At 39.5% G+C, this 18,929-nt stretch overlaps 1 protein-coding gene across 2 annotated transcripts in view; it reads left to right on the forward strand.

Annotated features, from left to right (window-relative positions):
* The window catches only part of shtn1 (shootin 1), a 144,950-nt gene that overhangs the window by 121,904 nt on the left and 4,117 nt on the right, over positions 1–18,929 (forward strand). The window lies entirely within an intron of this gene.

An 18,929-nucleotide genomic window follows, 5' to 3' on the forward strand; every position in this document is an offset into this window, starting at 1 on the left:
CAAGGAAGGAAATGAAATAATTGCAGTCCCAAGGTCTCTAGAATGCGTGGTGAATTGACCATGAAAAGGATCTTGTGTCGACCGTCATAGTTCTTAGGTGCTCTAAAAAGCATATGTGAAGCTCTGCTTATTATGCAGCTTGCCTTTTCAGCAACAACCAAAGAGGCATAATTTCTTATTTTTAAATTATCTGAAGACAAAAACCCACCAGTGTCATTGTCTATACTCTTGGAGAGACTATGCAGTAGTGTCAGTGTGGTCTACACTATTTATAATCGGTAAGGAAAACCAATAGAGTGGAATTCCCCAAGGTTAGATCTGATTCGATGGTTCTGGCAGGAATGTTATAGAGAACTGTATCTCAAACATCACTTCTTCAGGAAGCAAAATGGCTCATCTTGGGTCTTTTAAACAATGCCTTCTTGTTGCTATGTGTCCTCAAGTCCAGTTTATGGCAAGCCACATTCAAATGGATTTTTGCTTGCTTTTTTTTTTTTTGGACGATATTTATAGAGATAGTTGGCCATTGCCTTTCTTTTAGACCAGTGGTTCTCAACCTGTGGGTCCCCAGATGTTTTGGCCTCCAACTTCTAGAAATCCTAGCAGGTGGTAAACTGGCTGGGATTTCTGGGAGTTGTAGACCAAAACATCTGGGGACTTAGAAGTTGAGAACCACTGTTTTAGACAGAAAACATGGCCCACCCAAGGTCACTCTGGATTTCTATAACCAGCTTAGATGCAAACCTTGGTCTTCTAGGGCCTAATCCAAAAATCAGATCACTTTATCATATTGGCTCTTAGACAAGCTCTGTTTACTATGGATACCACACACTGAGGACTTCAAAGAGAGCTACAACTTGACCAAAATGTGTAAACATGATAATGTACAATATCTCACATTTAGTACTCCTTCCCATGCTATGATCTAAGACAGTGGTTCCCAACCTTTGGTCCTCCAGGTGTTTTGAACTTCAGCTTCCAGAATTCCCAACATCTAGTAAGCTGGTTGGGCTTTCTGGGAGTTGAAATCCAAAATACTTGGAGGACCAAAGGTTGAGAACCACTGATATAAGAGGACAGTGCAACTGGTCTGACATCCAAATAGGGCCTCTATTCACTGCCTTCCTCCTCCTTTTCATCCTGTTGTATATGGAAGAAGAGAACAGAATGAGGAACTGAGTGGTGTTAGCTACTTTAATAACCGTCACATAGCACTGAGAAATGAGATCTTATCCCTTCTCTCTTCTCCCTTCTTCCACTTCCCATAGCAGGGTAGGTGCACCGATTCAAATGAATGTGTATGTGGCGGGGTTGTCAATTCAAGATTATCTGATTCCCTGAGATTTTTTGGCTGAAGTCTTAGGGTGGACCTCTGGTTATGTCATTAAGCATTATGCATTAAGTACTAGTTACAGTTTGCTGAAACATGGAAATAAGCCTTCACAGGAGAGAAAATATTTTTCGTTTTAGAAATTAAGACAGAAATCATAGTTAAAGGAGGGCATTCCCAGATCAAAGTGGAATCGGGGTTATTCTTTCCCATTTGCTTAGGGAGACAAAATAAGAAATATTTAATCTAGTTTGTGTAATTCTAGCAGATGGAGGATGAAGGGCAAAGCAAAGAGTAAGCCCTGAAATCATGACAGGGAAAGAAAAATGAATGTAACTAAGTAAATGCATTTCTTGGAGAATCTCTACAGCAACGTATCACTAGGGCTTTCAAATTGTAGTGAGCTGTTGCTCTATTAGCTGAATTGGAGTTTTGTACATGGCCCTTTCCACTTGTCTTTAGGCCGAGCACCTCAAAGCTGAAGACTCCTCCTTGGAAAAGATCCATGAAAACTCATAGTTCTACAGGCCCTTCCAGTGTGGGGCCTGTCGGGCTTTTAGCAGAAACATCCAAACAATGTCTCCGATTAAAGCATATTAATGTGGAATGACCACGTTTATTCTGAATTAATTAAAACCCACTTCATTGTGGGATTTTCCCTTTTCTGGAAGCACCCTGGGTCATGACCTCTGGCAATCCTAGGCCCCTTCCACACTGCCCCTATATATCAGGATATGATCCCAGATTATTTTCTTATCCCAGATTATCTGGCAGTGGATACTCATATAATCCAGTTTAAAGCAGATAATCTGGGATCAGATCCTGGGATATAAGACAATGTAGAAGGGACCCTAGTCTGTAGAATTAGCTCTGCTGTAGTGGAGGTTCTCCCAATGCTGCAATCTCCTAAAATCAATGCCCTTGCTTTGAGCTTTGTAGTCCAAAGTATCCAAGTGGCGTAGGTGGGTAGAATGTTTACTTGAAACCATGCTGTGCAGTAGTTGATGAATGCTGAGAAAGTACTAAGCTTGATGAACCCATGGTCAGACACAGTGATATATTGTGACTCTTTCATGGTTGGTCATAACCTCAGAAATTTTCAACATCACAGTGTGTGAGATGGACATCCAGCTGTGATGACATTGGCCTCCCTGTGAGCAGTCAGGTAGACCAATGTTTTGTGTTTTGGTGCAGATTTTAGCTGGCAGCCAACTCTTAGAAATCCCTAATCTAGTGCATCATACAAGTGTCATTTCATGGTGTATGCATTATTTTTTTAAAAGCAGATGTGTTAACAATTAAAGCTGCCTATTAATCTGTCAGCAAATAATGAGGCTACTTTTTTTTACAAAAGAGAATGAGCTTTTCATATCCTTTTTGAGCAGCTAAGAATTTGTGACTGGTAAGTAAAGGTCGGTGTAGGGGTCTGCAGCTTTGAATCCATGTCTGGCTGTCTTTACAATGCATGGCAACTTCCAGGGACTATCCTGTGTATTTTTGCCCTTAATCCAATTTTGCTTATAGGCAATGTCAGAAATAGTTGACTTTCTTGCAAACTCTGAGGTATCCCTGGGCTTCTCAACAGTCTAGACCAGTGGTTCCCAAACTTTTTTGGCCTGCTGTCCCCTTTCCAGAAAAAATATGACTCAACACCCCCTGGAAAGGGGGGCGTGGCTTAGAGGGGTGGGTGTGGCTCCTGTTCAAGAGGGCGGGGCTGAGCCTCTTTTCAAGTCCAAGATGCAGGGCTGCGAGGGGAGGTGGGTGGGGGCACAAATGGGTGGCCAGGACTGGGATGGGCAGAGTTACAAGCTCTGAGGCAGGGTTGAGCTTCTATCCCTGTCCTGCGGCGCCTGCCAGGACACAGGAGGCAGGGCTAGAGGAGGGGGCAGGGCCTCTTTCCAAGTGCCTGATGGGGCTGAACCTCTATACCCCACCCCGTGTTCTAACAAGCACCTCAGGGAACATATACAGAGGCTCAGCCCTGTCTCATGCTCTTGGGAAGAGGCCCCACACCTGCCCCTAGCCCTGCCCTTTAGTCCTAAAAGGCCTCTCAGGAGAGGTATAGCAGCTCAGCCCTGTCTCGAGCTCTTGGAAGGAGGCCCCGCCCCCTTCCTTAGCTCCGCCCTCTGTGTCCCAACAAGCGCCTCAGGAGAGGTATAGATTCTCAACCCTGTCTCGGGCTCTTGGGAAGAAGCCATGCCCACTCCTCTAGCTGCACCTCCTGTGTGTCCTAACAGATGCCTCAGGTGCTCAGCCCTGTCTCCGGCTCTTGGGAAGAGGCCCCACCCCTCCCTTGGCCCTGCCCCCGTATCCTAATAGGTGCCATAACCGCCTCCCTGGATTGCTCCAGCGCCCACTGGGGGGCGGTAACACCCACTTTGGGAATCACTGGTCTAGACAGCTGGATCAGGTCTGTTTTGGTCAATCCACTGCCAAAACAGAAACTGCTGCAGCTACTCTATCCTTGCACAGTGGAGGGGAAGTGGGTGGCTTGTCCTTGTGTCACCACTACTGATCACCATCAAGAAAGAGGAGATAAATCTATGACATCAGCAGATATGGTAGCCAGATGCTCACAAGGAAATTTTGGTCTGTTTGGACGGCAACACAGCATCACAGCAACTTTGGCCACCAACATGATTGCAGCCAGTGTAGGTGTGGTATAGAATACTTAGGGCAGAAGAAAGATTTAGTTTATATCAGGGGTCCCCAAACTAAGGCCCGGGGGCCGGATGTGGCCCTCCAAGGTCATTTACCTGGCCCCCGCCCTCAGTTTTATAATATAATATTTTATATCATTTTAAATAATATAATATATTGTATATACATATAATATTGATAAAAATATTATAGTGTTATACAATATAATACCAATAATAATACCATATAACAGGGGTCCCCAAACTAAGGCCCGGGGGCCGGATGCGGCCCTCCGAGGTCATTTACCTGGCCCCCGCCCTCAGTTTTATAATATAATATATTGTATATACTTATAATATTGATAATAATATTATAATATAATACAATATAACACTAATAATAATACCATATAATAATATTAATTATATATTCTACATTACATATAATATTACTAATAATATTACAGTATAGTGGTATAGTTCAATCTATATATATAAAAGAGTGATGGCATCAGGGCAGTGGACAAAACAACAAAACTACAGGCCCCCCAACCTCGAAATTTGACAACACAACCCATCATCCACGCCTCTAGGTTGATACAACAAAAAGAAAAGAAAAATAAAGTCCTAATTAGAGGGAGAGCAATAATTGTTTTTATCCAATTGCTGCCAGTTTAGAGGGCTAATCTCTGCCCACTTCGTTGCCTAGCAACCAAGGGACAGCCAGGTTTCAGTTAGGGGACAGGCAGATTTAGGCCTCACTTAGGCTTCTTCCACAGATTATCTAATTTGCACTGGATTATATGGCAGTGTAGACTCAAGGCCCTTCCACACAGCTATATAACCCATTTATAATCTTATATTATCTGCTTTGCACTGGATTATCTTGACTCCACACTACCATATAATCCACTTCAGTGTGCATTTTATACAACTGTGAAGAAGGGGCCTCATATAATCCAGTTCTAAGCAGATAATATAAGATGATCAATATACAGTAGACTCTCACTTATCCAACATAAACAGGCCGGCAGGATAAGTAAATATATTGGATAATAAGAAGGGATTCAGGAAAAGCTGATTAAACATCAAATTAGGTAATCGTTATACAAATTAAGCATCAAAACATCATATTATACAACAAATTTGACAGAAAAGGTAGTTCCATGCGCAGTAATGCTATGTAGTAATTACAGTAGAGTCTCACTTATCCAACACTCGCTTATCCAACGTTCTGGATTATCCAACGCATTTTTGTAGTCAATGTTTTCAATATATCATGATATATTGCTAAATTCATAAATACAGTAATTACTACATAGCATTACTGCGTATTGAACTACTTTTTCTGCCAAATTTGTTGTCTAACATGATGTTTTGGTGTTTCATTTGTAAAATCATAACCTAATTTGATATTTAATAGGCTTTTCCTTAATGCCTCCTTATTATCCAACATATTCGGTTATCCAACATTTTGCCAGCCCACTTATGTTGGATAAGTGAGACTCTACTGTACTGTATTTACAAATTTACCAGTAAAATATCACAATGAATTTGAAACACTGACTACAAAAACATTGATTATGAAAAGGCAGGCTGTGTTGGATAATCCAGAACATTGTATAATCGAATGTTGGATAAGTGAGATTCTACTTTGATATGAAATAATTTCTAGGATAGAATAATGCAGAAGAATATAATCTCTAAAACCAGGACAGTAATAAAGAAATAAAGAAATAAAGAAAGTAAATAAAGCAAGGAAATTGGAAATTCCACAAAGGAAACAATCAGGGCCAGCTAACACCTCCCAAGAAAGGATTCTTCCAGAAAGGAAGCTGAGAAGGCAGTGAAGCACTATGTATTACCAAAGTCATTATTATTACTATCATTACTATCCTTACTATTATTATTATTATTATTATTATTATTATTATTATTATTGTGTTGCGGTCAACCGTGAAAATGAATACAATCTGGCTCCAAGTATTCAAAAACACTAAAATCAGAATATATAAAAATTAATGTGGTATAATAAAACAGAACAATACAATCTCTAAAATCAGAACACTAAATAAAGAACAACACTCTGAAAATAGGGGCATTCCACACAGAAAACAATCAGGGCCAGCTAACACCTCCCAACAAAGGATTCCCATCATCAAAGTCTGGCCAATCCTCTGTTTTCTCAAGGCCACAGACAGTAGAAGCATATAAAATATCGCAAACAACACCACTCTGAAAACAAGGTAATTCCAGACAGGAAACAATCAGGGCCAGCTAACACCTCCCAACAAAAAAATCACTCAGGGAGGAAACAGCTAGGCTTTAAATCTGCAAGGCCATTACATACTAATCATTTTTCCTAATTGCAGCATTCATACTTGCCTCCAACAGACAAAAAAAAAAACAATCAGAAATATTGTATATTCACAACCTTTAGGAAATAATGTCCCCTGATGGCACAGAATGTTAAAGCGCTGAGCTGCTGAACTTCTGGACCGAAAGGCCGCAGGTTTGAATTGGGGGAACTGACAGAGCCCCCACTGTTAGCCCCAGCTTCTGCCAACCCAGAAGTTCAAAAACATGTAAATGTGAGTGCATCAATAGGTACTGCTTCGGTGGGAAGGTAACGCTGCTCCATGCAGTCATCCCACATGACCTTGGAGGAGTCTACAGACAACGCCGGCTCTTCGGCTTAGAAATGGAGATGAGCACCAACCCCCAGAATCAGACATGACTGGACTTAACGTCAGGGGAAAACGTTTACCCTTTACCTTAACTACCACCAATTCCTCAATACTTTATTTCCCATACCACCATTATTCGCCACAGCAACGCATGGCCGGGCACAGCTAGTATAGTAATATATAATGCTAATATTGTGCTATGCTAATAATATATTGTATGTACATATAATTTGTAAGCCACTCTGAGTCCCCTTTGGGGTGAGAAGGGTGTGATACAAATGTAGTAAATAATAAATAAATAAATAAATTTTAGATTTATGCTCACCCAAAGTCTGAAATGACTTGAAGGCACACAACAACAACAACAACAACAACAACCCTAATTAACTTGACTATCTCATTGGCCAGAAGCAGGACCACACTTCCCATTGAAATCCTGATAAATGTATGTTGGTTAAAATTGTTTTTATTTTTAAATATTGTATTGTTCTTTCATTCTTCTTCTTGTTGTTGTTGTTTTTGCACTACAAATAAGACATATGCAGTGTGCATCGGAATTTGTTTGTATTTTCTTTCAAATGATAATCCGGCCCCTCAACAGTCTGTAGGATTGTGGACCAGCCCTCGGCTTAAAATGTTTGAGGACCCCTGCCATATAATAATATTAATTATATGTTATATATTACATACAATATTACAGTATAGTGCTATAGTTCAATATAGTAATATATAATGCTAATATTGTGCTATGCTAATAATATAATATATTGTATGTACATACAGCTGCTCTGAGTCCCCTTTGGGGTGAGAAGGGCGGGATATAAATGTAGTAAATAAATGTAGTAAATGAATAAATAAATAATTTTAGACTTAAGCTCGCCCAAAGTCTGAAATGACTTGAAGGCACACAACAATAACAATCCTATTTAACTTGACTATCTCATTGGCCAGAAGCAGGCCCACACTTCCCACTGAAATCCTGATAGGTTTGTGTTGGTTACAATTGTTTTCATTTTTAAATACTGTATTGTTCTTTCATTGTTGTTGTTGTTTTGCACTACAAATAAGACACATGCAGTGTGCATAGGAATTTGTTCGTTTTTTTTTTTAATGATAATTCGGCCCCTCCACAGTCTCAAGGATTGTGGACCGGCCCTCTGCTTTAAAAGTTTGAGGACCCCTGGTTTATATAATGTTTCACAACTTGAAGAAAGAAATCAGAAAAGTATGCCATAGCCCAAACTTACTTTACACTTGGTTAACTGAAGAAAAAGTAATTTAGCCAAAGCACGCAGTGTTTGCAAAAACATCACCCACTTCAGGGCATTAGCTATATATAAATGTTCAATGTTATTCTGAAAAAATAGAATACTTGCAATAAATAAGAGCCAAAAGCAAGCAAAACCATCATCGCAGTGATATAGCAGCCCCACTCTTTAAAAAATTAGGTTAACCTTTGTGGTATGAAGGTAAAAGCCAAATTACGCATTTTGTTATGCACAGAGAATGTGGGGCTTTAACTTCAAAATCACATCTGGTGGGAGTAATCACAGCTGAAAGGTGGTGGAATGAGAAGGCATTTTTTTAAATAGCTCTTGTATTCTGACTCCACCCCACAAAGCTGCTGTTTTGCAAGGGAAGGAAGTTGCTATTGTTTCTTTCCTGTTGTAGTTCTCAGGTGTGTGTATAGAGCGGGAAGTATATACATCAATACCACAGCAGGAAGGTTAAGCTTTTACCCAAATTGTGACAGTGTGAAGCCTGACCAATTTCCCCAAGAAGCTGCAGTTGTTTAATTTCTCCAGGCTTAACTATGTTTTAAATCCAATTGTAATTAGCTAGTGATGACCCATTGAATGCACTGATTTATTTATTTTGTGTCAAAAGCATTGCATAAATAAGTATAAAACTGACAAAATAGAGGGAGCACAAGCAACTAAATAATTTTAGGCCATAAACAGGCAACAGAAACTGCATTGTCTGTAGATTTAAACAATTCTTCCTCTGTTCATGAGGCATTGTGGGTAATCATACAGATGCGGAGTTGTTTGTTCTGCTCCACAGTCACACAAGGTGGAGGATTCTTCTAAGTAGTGCCCTTTTGCCAGGTTGTCTTTTGATCTGCCCACTCCACTTCTGAGTCTGTTCAGGGATTTCCAAGTTGCCCATTCTTGGTTTGCCCCTGGAGGAAGACCTTCGTGGGGGGCCATCCAGTTGGGATTTCTTGGTTTAGCCATCCAGAGGGATTCTCTTGCTGTTGCTGGAGGAACATGAGGAGGAGTGATGGTTCTCGTGAAGCTTTTCCTTGATTTGAGTCTACTGGGAGGAGGTTGATAGCCATGCAGTGGATGGCTTTCACAGTGTTCAACCTTATTTCTCTCCCAGTTAGCAGCAACTTTCCAACACACATCAAGGGGTGAATGATCCACTCTAGTTGGAACTAGCAACTGGACTTAGGCATATCTGTTTAATGAAAGGTGTAGTCAACTGTTAGATGGAGATGCTATAAAATCAATTTCTACTTTGCTGTCAATAAAGTATGCAATGAAGAACAAAAATATTAAAAAACACAGCTAGGTTGAACAACAGTTCTTTTACTCACGTATATTTATACCCAAAAACAGCAGTCAAGTTAATATGTTTTTTTTAATGTCAGGAGTGACTTGTGAAACTGCAAGTCACTTCTTGTGTGAGAAAGTTGGCCATCTGCAAGGATGTTGCTCAGGGGATGCCCAGCTGTTTGATGTTTTTACCATCATTGTGGGAGGCTTCTCTCATGTCCCCACATAGAGCTGGAGCTGATAGCGGGAGCTCATCTGTGCTCTCCCCAGGTTGGATTCGAACTGGGAACCTTCAGGTCAGCAACCCAACCTTCAAGTCATCTGTCCTGCTGGCATGAGAGTTTAACCCACTGCGCCACTGGGGGCTCCACAAATTAATACATTAAAGCATGGTATTGTTGTGTTCCTTCCAGTCTTTTCGATCTTATGGCAACCCTAAGGTGAAACTGTCATGGGTTTTCTTGGCAAGATTTAGGCAGAAGAGACTTGCCACTTCCTTCCTCTGAGGCTGAGAGAATGTGACTTGCTCGAGGTCATTGTGTGTGCGGAGGAGGGGGGGGTCTATAATTGAGTGGGAATTTGAATTCTATTTTCCAGAGTCATTGTTCATTGTTGAAACCACTAGGCACACTGGCTCTCCCAAAGCAAGGGATGATAGTGTGAAATTGATTAGAGAGAAGTATGTAATCATTTCAGAAAGATTGCTACAAAGTCAAAAATGAGAAAGATAAATCGAAGAGGCAAAGATAAATTTGAAAAAGGGGCCCTGTGACACTTAAGAATAACAGATGCATTTTGCCACAAACTTTCATAGATTATGATCCATTTAGTTAAAGTAGAGTTTCGCTTATCCAACATAAATGGACCGGCAGAATGTTGGATAAGTGAAAATGTTGAGTAATAAGGAGGGATTAAGGAAAAGTCTATTAAACATCAAATTATATTATGGTTTAAGCACCAAAACATCATGTTTTACAACAAATCGACAGAAAAGGCAGTTCAATACATGGTAACATTATGTACGGCATTTCCCCGAAAATAAGACAGTGTCTTATATTAATTTTTGCTCCCAAAGATGCACTAGGTCTTATTTTTAGGGGATGTCTTATTTTTCGATGAAGAAGAAGAATTCACATTTATTGCTGAACAAAAAAAAATGAACATTTATTATATACTGTACAGTAGTTGTCATCACAAACCAGGATAACCAGACAAACTGTGAATCCTATCAAGAATTTCTTTTTACTACCATTATTTCCATGTACAACAATCTTTGGTACGTACATTTACTAATCCTGTCTTCTCTGGTGTTCTGTTTGGTGGGCATGCTTCCAAACAAAAACTTTGCTAGGTCTTACTTTTAGGGGAGGCCTTATATTTAGCAATTCAGCAAAACCTCTACTAGGTCTTATTTTCAGGGGCTGTCTTATTTTCCGGTAAACAGGGTAGTAATTACTGTATTTACAAATTTAGCACCAAAACGTTGCAATGTATTGAAAATGTTGATTATTAAAAAAAAATGACTTCAAATAAAGATAGAATTGCATAAAATGAAGTTACAGTAACAACATTGTCGGAAGTTAAATCCGTAAAAAAATAAGTTCTTGCTGCCTAGAGAAACAGCTGTGGATTTGGGTAGGAGGCAGACTGCGTTGGATAATACAGAATGTTGGATAAGTGAAGGTTGGATAAGTGAGACTCTACTGTATATCAATGAGTTCTATACCAATTACATTTAGCTTGGAATTTTTGTCTGGAATATACCAGTGTCTTTGGAAGAATACTAGATAGGAGTACAGTAGAGTCTCACTTATCCAAGCCTCGCTTATCCAAGCTTCTGGATTATCCAAGCCATTTTTGTAGTCAAGGTTTTCAATATATCATGATATTTTGGTGCTAAATTTGTAAAATACAGTAATTACAACATAACATTACTGCGTGCTGAACTACTTTTTCTATCAAATTTGTTGTATAACATGATGTTTTGGTGCTTAATTTGTAAAATCATAACCTAATTTGATGTTTAATAGGCTTTTCCTTAATCCCTCCTTATTATCCAAGATATTCGCTTATCCAAGCTTCTACCGGCCCGTTTAGCTTGGATAAGTGAGACTCTACTGTAATTGCATCCAGCTACACTCAAAATGCGTCAAATGTTTGGGATTTTCCTATCTGAGAGTGACATTGTTCAGAAAACAGAAACAAAGTAAATGGCAAACAAAAGTAAATGATAGAGCATTTTTTGAAAAGTAAAATAATTGAACTCAACTAAGCACTCCATATTTAGTGGTCATTCTGTGAAACCCATAAATCTCTTAGCAAACAGAAGTGGGGGGCAATTGCTCTTGTTCCAGCCCAGGTGATAACCAGACATGCCAATTAAGTCAAACTTCCTTCTTAACAAACCGGGTGAGTCAGAAATTGTCTGTTGCTTTGTAAGCAAGAGGCATGGTGAATTCATTTGCTGCATCACCTTCTGTTCCCCTCAGGGCCACTTTATTAATTGACCTGGTTCTTTTGCTATAACTTCAGGCGCTGGTAAAGCTTCTGCGCTTTTTTGGCAGCCTAGAAGAACATCAATCATGGTTATTCTTAATTATACAGAACAGGATTTCAAAGTATGTTCAGTTTAAGAAAAGGGTTAAATCACTTACTAATCCACTCATGAACTGAAAAGCATAGAAAGACAAGTTAAAATGCCTTTCTCTACTTCTATGCCTTGAAGCTTCTACAGTCTTGCTATTACACTTCTTTAACCTCCAGCCCCCATGCTTTCAGTTGGTCTTTGAACCATTTTGTTTTGTTGTTGTTGTTCTGCTGTTAAACAAATGCAATACATAGTACCAGGTTGCATAAAATGAGGTTTGTTTGTAGTTAGTTGTCTGAATTTAATTTCAAAAAGGCATTACAGACTGACATAGATCTGACGTCAGCTTCAGGTTTGAACCCAATCTCCAGGAAAGTAGCTTGAGGCTGAAAAGACCAAGGGAAAATGTTAACTTGTATGCAGTGGGTGACATCTAATCCAGTTGTTGTTCCCAAATATTTAACACAGTGGGGATCTCCTTTGGCATCTTCTCCAAAGAAACTAGGTGGCGATTTAGTTCAATAGGAAGCCACCAGTTCCTGATGTTCCTGAGATAGATGGACGTTGAAAGGAAAGGTGTGTCTTAGTCTTCTGAGCTTTTTCTTCTTGGCCTTAGTACTTTTTCAGTTCTTAGTAAACTTTTCCACCTAGTATAGAATTCAGCTAGCAGAACAAGCAGCATAGAGGGGAAGGCTTAATCTGATGATTTTATACAATTAAAGGATTTGCTTTCCTTCCCTCGGTTGTAATCTTAGCACCACTGAATTGTCTACCGACACTGCAGGAAACAGCTCGGCCTGAGAAAGACACAAACACAAAGGTTTTTCATGCGCAGTTTGTACATGGACAATTAAGCTTTAGCAACAAATGGGAAAGAACAACAGGATGTTCTGGAAGTTAAGAATCTTCTTTCTTTAATAAAGAAAGTACCTTCCCTGTGAATGGCAGAAAGGGAGGCGGCAGATGTTTGTAGTGACTGGGGAAACACGGTTGACAATTGGACAATTTCAGGATCTTCTTGACACACTTTCTTATTTGTAGTATGATGGTTGTAATTATAGGCAGTCCAAACATCCAACTAACAAACTACTCATAGTAAAGAATGGGGTGAGGTGACAGGAAGTGAGAGAAATCTACCCCAAGAAACGAAATTCACTCCTGAAAGTGTTATCATGGGAGAAAGGGGTCTCCACTGAAGCTTTCCACCAATCCTTGTTTCCATAACAAGTCATTTTTTTCAAAATCCAATGATCACAGAAAATGAGGTGAAATCTTCTGAATAGGGGCATAGACAGCAAAATAAACCTCGCAGCAGTGCTAGCCCTTCTATATGGTATCCAAAGCACCCCCCCCTCTCTCTATATATATGGAGTTACACTTTAAAAATGCACCTGTTCTGATTTACATACAAATTCAAGGAGGAGGAGGAGGAGGAGGAGGAGGAGGAGGAGGAGGAGGAGGAGGAGGAGGAGGAGGAGGAGGAGGAGGAGGAGGAGGAGGAGAAGAAGGAGAAGGAGAAGGAGAAGGAGAAGGAGAAGGAGAAGGAGAAGGAGAAGGAGAAGGAGAAGGAGAAGGAGAAGGAGAAGGAGAAGGAGAAGGAGAAGGAGACAACGCCTTTATTTGTATTCTGCCCTATCTCGCCAAGGGGACTCAGGACAGATTCCAACATACAACGGCAAACATTCAATGCCTCCGTAAAATACTGCCATAAAATCCCAGAGAAACCCCGCATATGAAAATAACATTAAAACCTAACATCAAATTAAAGCCTAACATCAGTAAATTAAACCTAACATCAATAAATTAAACTACATGTAGGAGTCCCTGGTGGTGCAGTGGATTAAACCACTGAGCTGCTGAACTTGCTGATCGAAAGGTGAGCAGTTTGAATCCAGAGAGTGGACCGAGCTCCCGTTGTTAGCCCCAGCTTCTGCCAGCCTAGCAATTTGAAAACATGCAAATGTGAGATCGATAGGTACCACTCCAATGGGAAGGTAACGGTACTCCATGCAGTCATGCCAGCCACATGACCTTGGAGATGTCTACGGACAATGCCGGCTCTTTGGCTTAGAAATGGAGATGAGCACCAACCCCCAGAGTCGGACATGACTAGACTTAATGTCAGGGGAAAACCTTTACCTAACCTTGCTTTAAAAAATAGTGTCCTAGGGATACAATCTAAAACAGAAGATGACTTCTGGTTCTGTTTTACTAGGAAAAGACGTATTGGTTTAATGGCACAGAGAGTGTCAAAATATGGCAAATTGACATAGTTGCCCACTCCTGATTTTGGGACATTAAGAGCAATAGGAGATTATCTGTTAACCTAGGAAAGAAAGGTGCTATTCTGGTTTTGTTATTTCTGAGAATTGTAAAAGCTAATCCCTTTATAGTAATTATACTCAAAAACCTTTTGCCTTCATATTGCAATAAAACAAGAGCAATATTGAAATTAAGATGAGTTAGATATGCACAAACCCAAGGCACAGTTATCCATCCCTTATTTTATCCCATTGTTTTTGCTGCTTGGATTAATTCTTTGGTTCACATGAAAATTGTGGACTGGTGACCTGTAATACTTGACAGGCAGATTGTGTATTCTATCATCATTTTTCTTTTCCCTTTTAATGTGTTGTCTTTATAAAGTATAATAAGTACTTATGTTCTGAGTGGGACATTTTTGCTTTGTATCAATTATTAAATATGTGCATGAGCTTCCACAATAAGGCATAGACTTGTTGCTGTTCTGTCTTGTTAAATATGTATTCAGCCTCCAATTCATAGGTTAATAGCATTTATTTGCTTTTGAAAATGTGTATTTGGTAGTTCTATTATGTTAATATAGACTAAATGTACCCTCTTCAGAAATATTGGCTTTGTTTTAAATAGGTATTTCCACAACTGTTAATCTGCATGTTGACTTCCAGAGCGGTATTCTTATTAGGAAGCTTGTGAAAAGCTAGAAGTTAACACTCTCTGCCACTTAAGGGTCTATCATCACAAATAATAGTTAAATGCTGTTCCATACAAATTGATTTTACAGGTCCTGGGGTCAGAAAATGCCTGTGTGATCATTCATAGCAATACACGGCAAAGGATTAAACAATGAAATTGTCTTTCTCCTCCCTCTGCTTACCAATTTAATACAGTCTCTACAAAGAGCTCTTTACAAATTTATTTTGTGATGACATTTATTCTAAAGCAGAAGAGCAACTTCTGTAATGAAATAGGAACAGAGTACAACAAACCATAGGACACTTTTGTTCATGGAAATAGAGCTACACAAGCAATTACAAAAAAAAACAACAACCCTGTTTTTGGTGGACTATGCCCTTTTAGACAGATTTCAAAAATCTGTTTTTACCTCTGTGCCAGATTCAAGCACAGGATACAGCATAGTTAAGTCAACAACTGTATAACTCATGAGAATTTTTTTTGTGATTTTTTTATAAGAATATAGCATTGTGAATAATAGCAGTTGTCTTTAAAAGGAGGGGAGGATTTGAATTGAAAAAAGCACCAAAGAAAGCCAGAGTAGCAATTTTTTATTTTGTGCCTGGAAATATATCTTAATCACTGGATTTTGCCATTCAGCTGTGTTATATTGACAGACGTAAGTCTCCCATTTTTCTGCTCTCGAAGGTGATAAATATGATTGCTCTGTTATCCATTTTTATTGTATACGACACAGGCTTCCTACTCTTTGGCTGTGCATCAGCCGTTGGATTGCTGCCATCCATTAATGCAAGCTCCCCGTGGAGAGCCTGGTGAAGAATTATACTCCGATTCACCATATTGTGTTAAATAGTCCAGCTGTTGAGCTTTGAAAGATAGTTCACTCCCAAAGTGAAATAAAAAGGACCCTGGCATTTACGGCTGTGACCATTTTCCTCGTGTTGGGGCAATCAGCGTTTTCCGAGGTAGCATTTTCCTCAAATAACTCCCTTAGCATTGTGTCACTTCGAAAGTTTCCTTCCCTGCAATGTTAAAAAGAGTATTTCCCTTTTCAATGTCAGGGGAAGACGGAAACCTACAGCACTTTCCAGCATTATTTTCCTAAAAGTAAAATGTTGAACAATTCTGGAACAGAATCACTAAGGTTAACTTGATGAACTAATTAGCCTTGTACAGTGTGCCCTCACTACTTTGCGATTCACTTTTCGTGGATTCGCTGTTTTGCGGTTTTTCAATAAACTCTAAAAGACTATTATCAATCATAAAAAATTACAATTTACAGCCTCAGGAAGGGAGGAAGGAGAAGCCAAAGCGGCAACGGGAGGAGGATGCGATTTATCAACACACAATTGTTTGATAAAGACTTAAAATAGTGTATAACTACTAAAATAATGTATAAATATTAAAATAAATATAGTGTCCCTACTTCGCAGATTTTCACTTATTGCGGGTGGTCCTGGAACCTAACCCCAGGGATAAGTGAGGGAACACTGTACACCTATGTTAGAAATAATGGTAGTAGTGTGCATAATCTTAACTATACATAATCACATAGACTAAGCAACATTTTTGCAGTTTTACATGTGCCCAATTCGTCTTAAGGACAAATTGGCTGTGGAGGACAAAATTCTTCCAGGACAACACTTTGCCATTTTTGTGATCCGGCTTTCATTAGCTAAAGCGGCAGGATTCTATTGCTTTAAGCCAATGAAATTGCACAATTTCTCCTTCCCCCTGTCTTGCTGGGTAACCTTTCTTCTTGAACAATTGCTTGAGCCGGTCCAGTAATAATTGGACTCATCACATCAATTTCCTTCTCCCCAAAATGTTCTTCTTGTAGTTTCCAATGCTTACCGCTTACTGGCAGTTGCCACAAACTACGGTCAAATCTGCCAATTTGTACTTCTTGAGTCCAGCTGCTAGCCAATTGGTCTCTTAATTTATTTTCCCACAAGTAAATTTTAGCATAACCAAAGGTTATGAGCCAAGTATTGTAGCATTCTAAAAAATTTCCCCAGTACAAATAAATGGTAATAAACATGAAATTCATAACAATATTAGATAAGGTAGAATTACCATCACTAGGTCAGTAAATTTTATTGATTATCCCTCAGGCTATATCACAATACCAAACCAAACAACAAGGCTTGATAAGACTTGATTTCAGTCTAAATAGTAAGTTAAATAAAACACTTATAACAGTACAGTAAATAAATATGATAAAATTAAATATATACATCATATTTCCTTAGGTAAAGGTAAAGGCTTCCCCTGACATTAAGTCCAGTCATGTCTGACTCTGGGGGTTGGTGCTCATTTCTATTTCTATGTCCGTAGACACCTCCAAGGTCATGTGGCTGGCATGACTGCATAGAGCGCCGTTACCTTCTCGCCGGAGCGGTACCTATTGATCTACTCACATTGGCATGTTTTCGAACTGATAGGTTGGCAGAAGCTGGAGCAACAGCGGGCACTCACTCCGCTTCCGGGATTTGAACCTGGGACCTTTCGGTCTGCAAGTTCAGCAGCTCAGTGCTTTAACACACTTAGCCACCGGGGCTCCATATTTCCTTATCACCCCTATAGTTTACCCCGATCAGCCCCACATATGTGGTTCTCAAATGTATTGTTTTGCTTAAATTCAGAGCTGTTTTATATGTAATTTTTGGGTCTTTGCCACACATAAAATATGTTGTTCTGATGTGAGATTCCCATTAAATTGTCTGTTTGATATATGGACCAAGGTACAAGTCTCTCACCTTCTGATACAATTTATAATATGTCAAATAATATGTGTGCTATATCCTCAATAACATAACAATAAATAATAATAAAACTTTATTTATATACCACCCTATATCCTCAAGGGACTCAGGGCGGTTTCCAACATAGCAGGAAACCATACAGCATAAGTAGCACAAGACATACAAATCAATCAGTTATCAATCAATCATTTTGACATTTGAATTTTTAGGTAGTTGGCAATTTGAAAGCTACATTTATATTGGCTAAGCCATTTTAGGTTGGCAACCTTATTGAGGGACCATCACTAGGTAAAAATCCTTGTTGTAGGAATAAAAAACTAAGGCCCTGTCTATACAGGCCAAAAAAAATTGTAACCAGTTCTGTGAATAGTTAATGCTTCTTGTGCCATATTCTACTCATTGGGACCCCCTCTAATTGGAAGAAGATCAAAGACAAAGATGGTCCCAGAGCAGATGAATGATCATTAGCAGAAACCTTATATATGAACCCTGATGAATACTCAATGAAACGTGAAGCGAAGTCAACACTCCAAATTCACTGGGGTTAGGGTCACAGTATCCCCACAAGTGAAAAAAACAAAAATAATGAAATGGTTAATTTTTTTTACTGGGGAGAACACTTCGTTAGAAATATCTAGTCAACTTGCACTGGATCTTAGACAAAGGTAAAGGTTTTCCCTGACATTAAGTCTAGCCGTGTCCAACTCTGGGGGTTGGTGCTCATCTCCATTTCTAAGCCAAAGAGCCAGTGTTGTCTGTAGACACCTCCAAGGTCATGTGGCTGGCCTGACTGCATGGAGCACTGTTACCTTCCCACTGGAGAGGCACCTATTGATCTACTCACATTTGCATGTTTTCGAACTGCTAGTTGACAGAAGCTGGGGCTAACAGCAGGAGCTTACGCCGCTCCCCAGATTTGAACTGCCGACGTTTTGGTCAGCAAGCTCAGCAGCTCAGTGGTTTAACCTGCTGTGCCACTGGATCATACTGAGAACATAAAGATTCCTAAAAAGATGTTCTCACTGATACTGTGATCAACTTGTATCAGAAGTTGACCATCGAGTTGTTCTGGAGGGCGTAGAGATTCCTAGAGAGGCTTTCATTAAAAATAATGATCAAATCTGCTGAAGTCAATTCTGCAAATGTAGAGGGACAACTGTATTGCAATTTTGTGTCCTTATTAATCTAACCATTCATTTCATGCTGCTAATGTAACATGACTGAGGTCCTCAGAACAATTGTCACATTAGCTCCAGTCCCTTTAGTGAAGTACCACTTCAGAAAGTTGCATGAGAATTGCAAAAGTTGCCTGAAGTCTTATGCCATAATGCAGCTATTGTTTCTTGAGCATGTGCTGTAACATTGGTGGGGATATTGTTTATATTAAAAGATTTGCAAGCACAAA

Source organism: Anolis carolinensis, chromosome 3 (genome assembly GCF_035594765.1).
Source record: "Anolis carolinensis isolate JA03-04 chromosome 3, rAnoCar3.1.pri, whole genome shotgun sequence".
NCBI classification, from domain to species: domain Eukaryota; kingdom Metazoa; phylum Chordata; class Lepidosauria; order Squamata; family Dactyloidae; genus Anolis; species Anolis carolinensis.